Genomic DNA, 12987 nt, shown 5'->3' with positions numbered 1-12987 from the left:
TCGAGACAACCCACAGTTCCGGCATGTGTTCACCCTTGCTGTAGCAGGCTAATAAACCTACCTTGGAATTCAAGTATGTTCCTGATGACTTTTAGTCATTAATTAGGTTTTAGCAGAAAACAAATAACAGAACAAAACAGGTAACAACAGCAAAACACCTAGGGAAAGGTATCAAAGATTTCACACCTAACTTTTGAACCTCTTGATAGAGGAGAAGGACTCAGGGAAAGAGGGGGAGTGGGTGGGGTGCAGATTACCCAAGAAAATGGGCTTGTATATTATCTCTGTGGTTTTAAAAACATATATTAACATAGGTCTCGTCAATTAAAAACTATGAGTAATCTTACAAAAGAAAAAAAATGCCTACTCTCAGGAGACGATTAAACACTTACATTGACTACCTGTATGATTCAATGTCAGACTAATATCTTTTGCATCTATCTTAACTTGTATTTTAAAAGAAGTATATGGAGGTTCTAATTAGAAATTAACTGAAGGCCACTTTGAATCATTATACTGTGGGAATTAAATGATACTGTTTGTGTGTTTTTCTTTTTTTTAAATCACTAAGAGTTCAAGGAAAGCTTGGTTTTCACTGAAAGAGGCAAGAAAAAACAGCTTCTGACTAAATGTCTATGACTTCAGTGTGGGGTGCCATACAACCTCTCTCTCCTCCTGACATATTTAATTAATGGAATGCTCAGTGATTTTTTTTTTTCCTCCTCCAACAGCCCTACTCCGACCCTGAGCAATTTCTCCAGCCTTAGCTCCGCTGACTTTTTATCGTGAAAAACACAGCTAAGCACTTGATTATATTTGGCCATATTTTTCTCTTTCTCCAATTTCTCAGTTTCTATTTTTAGAAAGTACTTCTATTATAACTTTTTTTTTAACATCTTTATTGGAGTATAATTGCTTTACATGGTGTGTTAGTTTCTGCTTTACAAGAAAGTGAATCAGCTATACATGTACATATATCCGCATATCTCTTCCCTCTTGCGTCTCCCTCCCACCCACCCTATCCGACCCCTCTAGGTGGTCACAAAGCACCGACCTGATCTCCCTGTGCTATGCGGCTGCTTCCCACTAGCTATCTATTTTACATTTGGTAGTGTATATATGTCGATGCTACTCTCTCACTTCGTCCCAGCTCCCCCTTCCCTCTTCCCCCTTCCCCCTCCCAGTGTCCTCAAGTCCATTCTCTACGTCTGCGTCTTTATTCCTGTCCTGCCCCTAGCTTCCTCAGAACCCTTTTTTTTTTTAGAGTCCATATATATGTGTTAGCATACACTATTTTTCTCTTTCTGATTTACTTCACTCTGTATGACAGACTCTAGGTCCATCCACCTCACTACAAATAACTCAATTTCGTTTCTTTTTATGGCTGAGTAATATTCCATTGTAAAATACTTCTATTATAACGTAATGTTCATCACAGTGTCTAGCACTGCGCCTTGAACTGAAGAGCTATTCAAAAGAAAACATTAACAACAAATGTTGTTGATTAGGACCAGTATGAACAACCGCATTGTAGAAAAACTTTGAAAAGTAATTCCCCATTTCAAAGGTGTCTTCATTATTCTCCAGTCTTCCAAGAATCAGGTCTCACTGACATATAACTCATATTCCCAACTTGAGAACATTCTAAGGCTACATCCCTTCATCAAAGTTAATTGGGAGAAAGTGTCACTCACCAGAAAATTTCACCTAACTGAAAACTGAACTGAAATGGCCAGGCTCAAATGGGGGCTGATCTGATTCTCATCAAGCAGCACTTTCAGGTATCATGGACAAGGTTGCCTTAAGCTGGAAAAAGCTTTGATACCATCAGTTTTACACCAGGATCAAAAAACAATTTTCAACTTTTATTTCAACGTTTGTTAATAAGTCTCTCCCATTTTCGTCACAGTTATGAAAAACTCCTAATACTTGTGTTGCATGGGAACAAAGCTAGGGAGGACTTACATTTCAGGTCAATTGGAGATAACATTTTTAAAATACTATCGTTGAGATTGATTACCGGGATACCTGGAAACTACCTTCTCCCAAATCAAACAGAAGCTGGAGGGATGGTAAATTCAAACCAATAAACCTGTGATAAAGACTATCCTAAGAATCTATTTTCACTTATTCCTAAAACTCTAATCACTATGCATGACATCCAAATTCCTACCGCAATAGATGTTTTCTCTGGCTTACGGGAGCAGTGCAGCAGTGGCTAACAGGTTTCAGCTCTCTTGCCAGTTTTGGGTTTTTTTTTAATTTTTAAATTTTATTTTATTTACTTTTTTATACAGCAGGTTCTTATTAGTCATCCATTTTATACACATCAGTGTATACATGTCAATCCCAATCGCCCAATTCAGCACACCACCATCCCCCCCACCCCCCCACCCCCCGCTGCTTTTCCCCCTTGGTGTCCATACGTTTGTTCTCTACATCTGTGCCTCAACTTCTCTTGCCAGTTTTGATTGCCAACTATGCCTGCCACACAGTGGAGAGGAATTCTGAAGTTGCCTCTGGGCTTTGTGGAAGGGAATAGCAAAATCCATCAGCAACATTTGCCAGTACGGCAAACTAGTGCTAATTGCTCTGGGTCCTCTCCCAGAACGTGCATTGCTTGACACACGGAAGGCTATGTTTCAGAACCCCCCTTGCAGTTGCACAGGGCCACATGACCAGCTCTGGCCACTGGCTGTGATCAGCAGTAACGTGCTCCACATCACTGCCCACGTGCGCTTGCCAATGCCTCTCTTCCACAATTGTAGTAAACCTCAAGTCCTGAAATAAAGGTGCCAGCAGTCAGCAGTGGAGTAAAATGATGAGCCACCCCTTGGAGGAGAGCAGCTCTGGAGAGACCCCTGGAACCACGGTGGGACCTCCAAGGATGAGAAATAAATGATGGTTGATTAAGCCTCAGAAATTTTGTTACTGTTGTTACTGTTTTGTAACAATACATTATAACCCAGCCTGCTCTGACTTCTACACTGACTCCCAGAGCAGGGATAGAAGGTAGGGGTGCCCCGTACTTGGCATTTCTTAGGGATCACAAATGAATAATCAGGAACACTGGTTCATCTTACATTTAAAACACCCACCACCACCATGGCGAATTTCCATCTGGCGTAGTAAGAATTTCTGTGTTCACACTGCTGAACTTCATTTTACTCACTACCAACTGTGACTAGCACTTTGGCTCCTACCTGGCTCCTTTATCCTTGCTCTATTCTTTTCTCAAGCACACATATGTTCCAGAGCCGACTTGACATACCATAATAATAAATACAATGTGTCTCTATAAAAAGCAAAAGGAGAAGTTGCCACTGTTGTGGCTCTTTTCAATGCCTGTGAGCACGGTAACATATTGAACTTTTACATATTTCGGTCACAGGGTCACTTGTGGCACCCTATATTTTTGTAGATGAACTATAGTTGTTGTCAATCACATCAGGAAGATTCCTTCACAGTTTTACTTATCTGTAACAGCAGGCTTCCGGTAGAAAAGGCGTCTTACATTAGAACAAATGATCATTTGAGAACAAAAGCTTGTGTTCTTCCACAGTGCTTCCCAGAGGCCAGGAACTGTTCCACAAGCTTCACTAGTATCAATGCATTTAATACTCCCAACGGCCTTGGGAGATTGCTACAATTTTTGCTGCCATTCTACACATTAAAAAATCTAGTGTGTGCGTTTAAGTGCTCACAAAAAGCACTGATTTTTTCCTCATCATAAACTAGAAGAGCATTCCCAGATGAAACAGAATGAGCAGCTGAATTTCAGGCAAACAACAAAAATCTTTTAGGGTAAGTATGTGCCACGTATCACATGGGATATACTCACACGAAACAAATTTTAACTGAAATTTAACAGGAACCAACTGTTTGTGTTTTCCATCTTTCCTTCGCTCTACTCTTAAAACTGTGAATCCTAATAATTTCAAAACACATCCACTGACGAAATGGACATTAAAATACTCTAAAATCTTTTTAAAAACTGCATTTATCTGAAATTCAAATTGATCTGGGCTCCTGTATTCTTATTTGCTAAATCTGGAAACTCAAAATTAGAAACAATATTTGAAATTTTCATCAATACTCGATATTTTTAACTTATTAAGCAACTAAGCTAAGCTGACTACACATGTCTCCATCAAAGAAAGTTAAAGAAGATATGAGGGAAAACAAAATCTTTCAATCTAGTCTATGATAAAAATAAATGCCAAAAAACATTTCATTGCAAAATTTGCTTTTACTTTCCTACTACTCAGCCTATGACACTTGAGAAGGATCCAGATGTTGATATATGATTCTGCCAATTGTCACATTTTATATCTAAATTGGTGAAAATCCTACCTGTGAGTCACTACAGCATTCACTTTGTTTGGATTTGGGGGTGAGGTTTGCAAGAAAGCACAGAATATTCTTTTCTCTTTTTATTACTTTTACAGCATGAATGTTCTAGCTCAGGCAGAGATGAAAGGACATAATAAATAGGAAACACTGCTCTCCCAATGTATGCCTGAAAAAGTCCTTGTCAGTCATATCCAGTAAAGTGCATCAAAAATAATGCTTACCGTGGCAGGAGCCTGTGCTGAGTTTAACATTCTGGGGACAAACAATGAAATGTGTAGAGTGAGACTAATAAAATTTTCAAATCTGAGGTACCTCAGAATAAAGTGCTTCCACAGACTCTTAATAACGTCATTTTAAACTCCTGGTCTCCCTTTCGGGGTCTATTTCATGTAGGGCCGTGAGTTATTGCCAACAAGCTAATATCTACTCTCAGCACAAGCACAGTATGTCTCCAATCGCCATTCATCAAGAGCTTCAGAACAATGTTTATCTTTCTGCTTGTTGTGAATATTAATAAATTAAGATCTTTAAACTGTCTAGAAAGAAGTAAGAAATAACTGCCAAGAGCTCCGGTGCGGATGATGTATTTACATACATTAGAGAAGTACCATTAACAGTAATTAATGGTGCTTTTACGTCGCAAAATGCATTGCAATTGACTGTCGATTTGTTTTGGAGGTGTTTGCAATCATAAAACATATCTCATCCTAAATGGATACTTAGTAATTTTTAATAATTTTAAACTGTGATGCTCTATTTAATGCTTTAGCAATTACACACTGTTTTTTGAAGAAAGTCTTTTAAATTTAGAATTTTTACTGAACATTATTAAAGTTAATGAGACTGCATTACTTATGTTCTACCTTAATTCACAATGTTTTTAAAGGTCATGAAGGCTAATGTAAAAATTTTGAAAAAAGCAAATTCAGTCAGTTAATGACTATACAATTAAAACATAATTCCACTACTCTCTTCCCCCCCGCCCACTATATTCTGAAGGAACCCACATTTAGTAACATGGTATGTCTTCATGAGCGGTTTTAAAAATGAAAAGTTTAGGACATATGACCATTAGGAAGTAGAACGGACACAACTGTTGAGAAAAATTTCACTAACCCCTGATTCTCTTCTGACTTGGTATGACTTTTGATTAGAACTAGAGTACGCAGTGCCTGGCAAACTACACTAAAGGATATTTATATCAACTGAACTTCTAAAGAAGTTAAAATTAGAAAAGATATATCCCCTAAGTCAATACATCCTGCAATATTTCCCTGGTGACTTAAGTCTCATTTTGGTTGAGAAAACTAAGAGTAAAATAGAAAATACATTTGCTCTGAGGGTGCCAAGGCCATATGGAATAGAAATTTGAGCTAAAATAAACCCGTCTGTAGTCTTTCCATGCAAGAAGGAAACTGTAAAAACAGATTTCGGGCGATCCTGATATGAGTTACTAAGATATCATTTGCAAGCCTCTTCAATGTCTCTTTCAGTCCACTTTATTTCCACTAGGAACAACTGCTTAACCCTTTGAGAATAGTTCTTTGTAACAATTCCTCACAACAATATACCTGCAAAATTAAACTGAGTCTCTTGGACCATTCACAGTATGGTAAGAGAGCATATAAGGCAATAATTCTAAATATACAAGAAACAAATATTTCACAATTTTACAAATTTAAGAAAATACGTAGGAGGAGTACCAAACCAACTTGGCATGTTTAAAAATATACTTGGTGCTTGTCGACTCTCAAATAGTACAGACATATTGTTTGTATTATCAATGATAACAAGAAAATCATCAAGAATTAATCGTGAGTATCTGCCTTCATCTTAGGATCACAATAACAAGACCGACATGCTGCATTTCTGCTGTGATGAGGCAAAAATCTAACACATGAATCCTATGAAGACAAAGCTAATCATTTTTATGTGCTTTTGAAGAATTCCAAATCAAGAAATCACGTCCCATTTTTGAGATGAACGCTTCCTTCTACCCCACACAACAAAGATGAGAGCATAAAGAGAAATTTTTGATATATGTGAGTAACTAGATATACATATGCTGACTTCAGTAAGGCTCTAATCTCAGAGGTAAGGAGCCAGTATAGAAGTGTGTCTCCAGTAAATTACCTCCTAAAAAATTTGAACCTCCTTAATATCTACAGAAAAATCTTATTTAAAAAAATGGTAAATTCACCAAGCACACACCATTTTGTCATTGAACCTTTGATTTCTGTCATTTGGCACTCCTTAATTCCAAAAGACAAGATTGATAGAGATGCCTCCAACACCTCATCTGCTCAAAGCAAGACAGTGAGATGATATCCAATACAAGACCTAAACATTTCAACTCCATTGTCACTGATACAAGGGAACATGAGTTCCAGGAAGGAAAAACTGAATGCCATGCTTGGATTTTTGCCATTGAGAAAAATCTACTCTAGCATGTGTTGTATTATGACACTGATACTTACTTTGAGTAGGTTTTTTAAATGACACCTGCTACAGTTATCATGGATCCATGCACCCTTAAAGTTTACAGGTTATAGAATAGCAGGGGCAAATATTTTTATAAGCCACATGGCACTGTTGTCGTTTTGTTCCCTGGAGGAAGAGATACTTTTCCAACTATTACACTACCTTTCTATTCCTGGGGTCAGCTGAATCTGGTCACGATCCTGGACAAAAACTGTGATGGAGAATTGGTTTTCTGTGACGGAGATTCCTGGAGCTCATACTCTGGATGTGCGCAGACTATTAAGGCAACCACGGCCAATCGAGGTAGAGAAGGTGAGGGCACTGCTATTTGCAAGACACATGCAGGTGGTGCTCGATCGTGATGATCAGTACGGATGATGACAACAGCTGCTGACATTTACAGAGTGAGTGCAATGTCATGTACAACATGCACAAGGCTTTAACATGTCACCTTACCATATCCTCACAACACCAAGTGACTTAAAACTATTAGCAACACAACCTCACGGCTGAAAAAATAAAGGCACAGTAGTTACCTGTCCCAAGTTCACTGGGAGTTGAACTCAAACCTGTTCATTTACTGAGCCCATGCTCTTCACCACCAGTGTCAGCTGTGTAAGGAGTCAGACTCAAGTCAATCACCACTCCACCTCTCATATAACCTTGGCCAAGTTACTTAACATCACAAAGCCTCAGTTTCTCCATTTGTAATGTGCGAATTATAGCACCATTTGCCTTACAGGTATCAGAAAAAATATTCCAAACTTGGAAATAGGCAAACGAGATTACTGGATTCCTTTAGTATAGTGTTCCCACTGCTGGGTGTGACTTTCTGTTTACAGGGCTATTTTACAACTGATGGGAGACAGTAACTTGTGTGAGCTCTTATGGACCAGCAGGACATTATCCTGTTCTGTATCTGGCCCAACAATCTATCAAATCACACACACACACACACACACACACACACACACACACACACATACACAAAATCTCAAATTATTTTTGGACTAATTTTAACATCTTACTAGGTCCCTCACCCTCTTAAATTAATGAGCTGAATAAGATCTTAAACTGTGTTTATATTTGCACAACAGCCATGAAGTTGCCCTTCTGAAAAGTCACTTTTAACACTCGATTGTTCTGAGAATTAAGTGAGATGATGCATATGAAATGTTCAGCATAGGGCCTGTCACGTATGATTCAATTAACGTCATTTGTTAACATCACTGCTATGATCATCTCAATAATTGTCACCACCACTACCATACTATTTAAATTTTTAATGTTAAGAATTGTTTCTGTTTACTCATATTCAAATATTAACAGTGAACAGTTAATAACTAGTTCTGAGACTAGTTCCAAAATTACACTGTTACCCATAGCTGAAGCCACTTTACAATTTGGCCTTGAGAGCAGTTATTTTGCAAATTACACACAGTACAGAATGGAGTTATTAAGGGATCCACTTTCGATGCACAGAAGGTTGTGCCTCAGCCGGGCTGCCATCACCTCTGTTAAACGGGATTCATTAGAGTGATAACTGACAGTTGTTTCCCTTTCTAAGTGATTGCTCTGTAGTTCCATTATGTTCTGCCAAGGAAGTACTACTCATTAATTACCAATAAACTGAGTACCAACTGTGCTTGCAGTAGAAGCTTTGGAACTGTCAATCTTGGGGTGGGGAAGGTGGCAGGAAGAGGAGAACTCCACCTGGCCAGGTGCAGGAGACGCGTGGCGAGAGGACGTTATTACAGGCATGGGCGGGGAGGGACAGAGCTCCTGAGAGGATGGAAGACCTCTGCTTTTGAGGCCCCTGGTATACTGAGAAAAGCAGAAAGGAAGAAATCTCAAACCAGTGGTCCAAAAAGTATGCCAATCTTTAAAAAAAAAAAGCAAACTTTGAACAGGAAAAAATAAAATCAAAATAATTAAGATATTCCTAAGGTAATGACAGAACTTTTTAAATTTAAAAAAAGTCTTTTTAATGAATTTATTTATTTTGGGTCTTCGTTGCTGCGTGCGGGCTTTCTCTTGTTGCGGCGAGCGGGGGCTACTCTTCGTTGCGGTGTGCGTGCTTCTCGTTGCGGTGGCTTCTCTTGCTGTGGAGCACAGGCTCTGGGCACACGGGCTTCAGTAGTTGTGGCACACAGGCTCAGTAGTTGTGGCTCATGGGTGTAGTTGCTCCGTAGCATGTGGGATTTTCCTTTTTTTAAATTCAAAGTACGTGGCAGGTGAATGGTCAAGAGGTATGGCAGAGGGCTTTTTGCGTTCCAGCTAGAACACTTCTGTAACTCTCCTCTCCTGGAAATAATATCTAAAATCTAAATTGAGGCTTTTTGTGAAAATGCAGGCTGAAGCCCAAGGGTTGAGCCCTCTTCCCTCACCCCTCAGACCCTGAGCTCCGACTTTCAATGAACCATCTGGTATCCTGCGCCCCAGAGCCGGGCTCCTTGCCTGCTTGCTTTGTCTTCCACTACAGAGCCATTAGGAGGCTCTTTCTAGAGATTCTGGGAGAGACATCCTCGTTGCTCTCCAACTTCTTCCATCAGCCAAGTTGCATCCACAGCCACAACGGTCTTTTGGTTTCTCCAATTCCTGCCATGTATTACTTACTATAATTTTTCTGAACGCAGTTCATCACACAAGCTATCAGTCGGTTTCACATTCAAGTGTCTCACCTCATCAATAAGACTGCACCTTCTTGAGGACAGGGACATGGCTGTGAAGGATAATTAACAATTACAGAGGGCCACTTCTTTGAAATCTGTCTGGCTATGTGGGCACTTGGCAGAGCAGACAAGCAAGAACCACCTTTGTTTATTCCTCCAGCATTCCTCTGCCACAGGAAAGGGAGACCATTGCTTTTTGAAAATGTTTTAAAGGTATTTGTGGATTTCTGGCTTCAGTAGAGCCCAAGACCTATCATCAGAAGCCTCTGGACTCCCTGGTATGTGCAGACATCTGTTGGTATCTGAGTCCCTGTTCTACAGTGTTTTTAAAAAGAGGATCCTGGGTTTCCTTCACTATCAAAAGAGAGCAGTGTTCTCTCCAAGAGATTGGTGCTGAAAGGTGGGAGAATATAGTGAACTGGGGCAAGGGGCCAAGAATTGGATAGAGGTCAAGGTCAGCAAAAGGCCAAGTGAGAAAGACTAACAGCACCAGCTAATCAGTAATGTATCGGGGCACTGAAGCAGGGGTAGGTGTGACAGAAGAGGGACAGACCAAAAGGTCTGAGGGACAAGGGCATAGACGGGAGGTGGGCACTGCAGGCCTATTCTGTCAGCTCCCGAAGAAGCGAAGAGTTTCGGGAAACTAGAGCATACAGGGGGCTCCAGCTCAGCCCAGCTTGGCTTTAAAAAGGCACAAGCCCCAAGGCAAAAGCACTCCAGGCATTCTAGAAACACAAAGGGTCACCATTAGAGGAGAGGAAGGAAAATTTCAAAAATTTTAATTTGGAATTAATTTCAAATGTATCCCCAAATTCCACGAACCAGAATAGCACAAGGAACACCTATCTACGCCCCAGATCCATCTTGAGTTGACATTTTCCCCATCTGCTTATCATCTGCACTTTCTCCCTATACACATACTGTTTATTTCCTGTCCTTATTTTGAAAATAAGTTTCATTCAGTGTGCATTTAAGAATAAGGACAATTTCTCTTATCACCACAGTACAGCAACCAGCTTCAGTAAACGTAACATTGGTACCATATTTTATCTAATCCACCATCTTCTTCCCCAGTTTTGTCTATTAACTAGTGATGTCCCTTATGGCATTCTCCCTGTCCATTGTAATATCTAGTATAGGCTCTCAATTAGGGCCCCTGTCTCTGTAGTCTCCTTTGATCTCAAACATTTCTTTGACTTTTTTTATTTCACAATATATCCCCACTTGTACCTTCCACATACTTTTTTTTTTTTTAATAGAACTATTCCTTACTGGGGTTTCTCTGATGTGTCCTGGAGATTGGATTCGGGTTACATATTCCTGGCCCCAAAACTGTACTGGCCACACTGTGCCCTTCTCAGGGCATCACATCAGGAGGGACACGATGATTGCCCTTCACTGGTGATCTTTCAATTCTCATCACCGGTCAAGATGTTCTCAGCTTTCTCCACTGCAGAGTTCCCGAAGAGTCGCCACAGTTTCCTGCTTCGACAGTGTTTGGACGGAACCCGACGCTCTTCCCCCGCTCCGGCCGGCCGCCCAGCACCAGCCCTCGCCACCACCTCACGGCGCCCTCCGACCGCCCCAAGGTCCCCGCTGCCGCCTCCCCTCGGCCGCCCGCCATGACGACCGCGTCCCACTCGCAGGGGCGCCAGCACTACCGCCAGCACTACCACCAGCGCTCGGAGGCCGCCGTCAACCACCAGATCAACCTGGAGCTATATGCCTCCTACGTCTACCTGTCCGTGTCGTACTATTTTGACCGCAATGATGTGGCTTTGAAGAACTCTGCCAAATACTCTCTTCATCAATCTCCGTGAGGAGAGGGAACATGCTGAGAAAGTGATGAATCAGCTGCAGAACCAACGGGGTGGCCGAATCCTCCTTCAGGATATCAGGAAACCAGACCGCGATGACTGGGAGAACGGGCTGAATGCAATGGAACGTGCGCTACGCTTGGAAAAAAAGTGTGAATCCGTCACTGCTGGAACTGCACAAACTGGCCACTGACAAAAATGACCCCAATTTGTGCGACTTCATTGAGACTCATGACCTGAATGAGCAGGTGAAATCCGTCAAAGAATTGGGTGACCACATAACCAACTTGCCCAAGATGGGGGCCCCCGAATCTGGCATGACAGAGTATCTCTTTGACAAACACACCCTGGAATACAGTGATAATGAGAGCTAAGCCTTAGGCTGGCTTCCTGTAGCCACAGGGTGACTTCCCTGCGTCAAGGCAGTGCATGCATGTTTGGGTTACCTTTACCTTTTCTGTAAGTTGTACCAAAACATCTACAAGTTCCTTCCTTAGTACCATTCCTTCAAATAAAGTAATTTGGTACCTCCCTCCCCCCCAAAAAATATTCTGATTGTGTATTAGACAGGACGAGGATTTAGTTCACTATGTTTTAGTTACACACTGACCAAGTATACACATTTTTAAAAGCTTAAAAGTGTGTTTTGTTTGTTTTAAATAATGACACACGTTTAGGACCAGCATGTAATTGTTCACGCTGCACCGTCTACCACTCTGAGCTGTGAGCTTTTATTATGCAAAAGCTGTGCTCTGTGAGCCATTGTTTGTCTGCGCTCCTTCCGCCCTCTCAATAAAACAACACATACAATAACCAATAAACATGCTGCTTTTAAAATGTGGTCCAGAAGTGGATTTTCACATTTTGAAGTGCAACACAGGCTGTCTAAGCTAAGAGACATTTGAAATCAATTGATACAACATACACGCTTTTACAGTTGAGAAAATCAAGGCCTGGGGAGGAAAAAGTGCACAATGTCATGTAAAACAACAGTTCTTTACGAATGATTATAAAATCAATTTGAGGGGCCATGGCTGGCATATTTTAAGTTGAAATAAAAAATGTCTGAGTGCTCAGCATACAGCAAGGGTAAATACTGTTTGGTGCAATCTTTGTTTTAACTACATGTGTTTATGAGCACGTATGCTCCTCTTCGTTGGGTAATGATATTAAATCTATTTCTTACTGAAGGTCCTGGTTAAAAACCTTTAAAAAAAAAAAAAAAACTCCACGAGAACCTAGGTCTTCCAACTTAAGAACCAGTGATCACTCTACTAGAAAAGTTCTTCTTTAACTTTAGTGTGAAAATAAATAAAGGTTGAAATGCAGTTTCTATTTCAAAAGGTCTGGGCTGGGATCTGAGAATCCGTATTTTGCATAGGCCTGTGGGTGATAATAAGCCACTGGTGCTGGCTTGTGGACACCTTTGAGGAGCATGGTGGAAACGCTATATCCCAGGAGAGACCTAGTTTACTGTGAAGGATATCTACATAAAGTAGGTATCAAATATATATATATTTTTTACATTTGTTAACAATTTAAATATGAATAACTAATTCTTGGAAATGTTTAGATTGAAACAAAACCCAAAAAACCTTCTACAGAGAACCAGCTCGACTCGCAGCCAAGAAAATGTGCTTACTGTGATAGTCCTAAGAATGTAG

At 40.5% G+C, this 12987-nt stretch overlaps 1 protein-coding gene and 1 pseudogene across 6 annotated transcripts in view; one reads left to right on the top strand and one right to left on the bottom strand.

The window, feature by feature from the left end:
* The window catches only part of FHIT (fragile histidine triad diadenosine triphosphatase), a 1483533-nt gene that overhangs the window by 557656 nt on the left and 912890 nt on the right, over positions 1 to 12987 (bottom strand). The window lies entirely within an intron of this gene.
* Positions 10991 to 11697, top strand: LOC116762498 (annotated as a pseudogene).

The sequence above is a fragment of the Phocoena sinus genome, chromosome 11 (assembly GCF_008692025.1).
Source record: "Phocoena sinus isolate mPhoSin1 chromosome 11, mPhoSin1.pri, whole genome shotgun sequence".
Taxonomy (NCBI): Eukaryota; Metazoa; Chordata; class Mammalia; order Artiodactyla; family Phocoenidae; genus Phocoena; species Phocoena sinus.
This window is presented reverse-complemented; position numbering and strand designations above follow the sequence as displayed.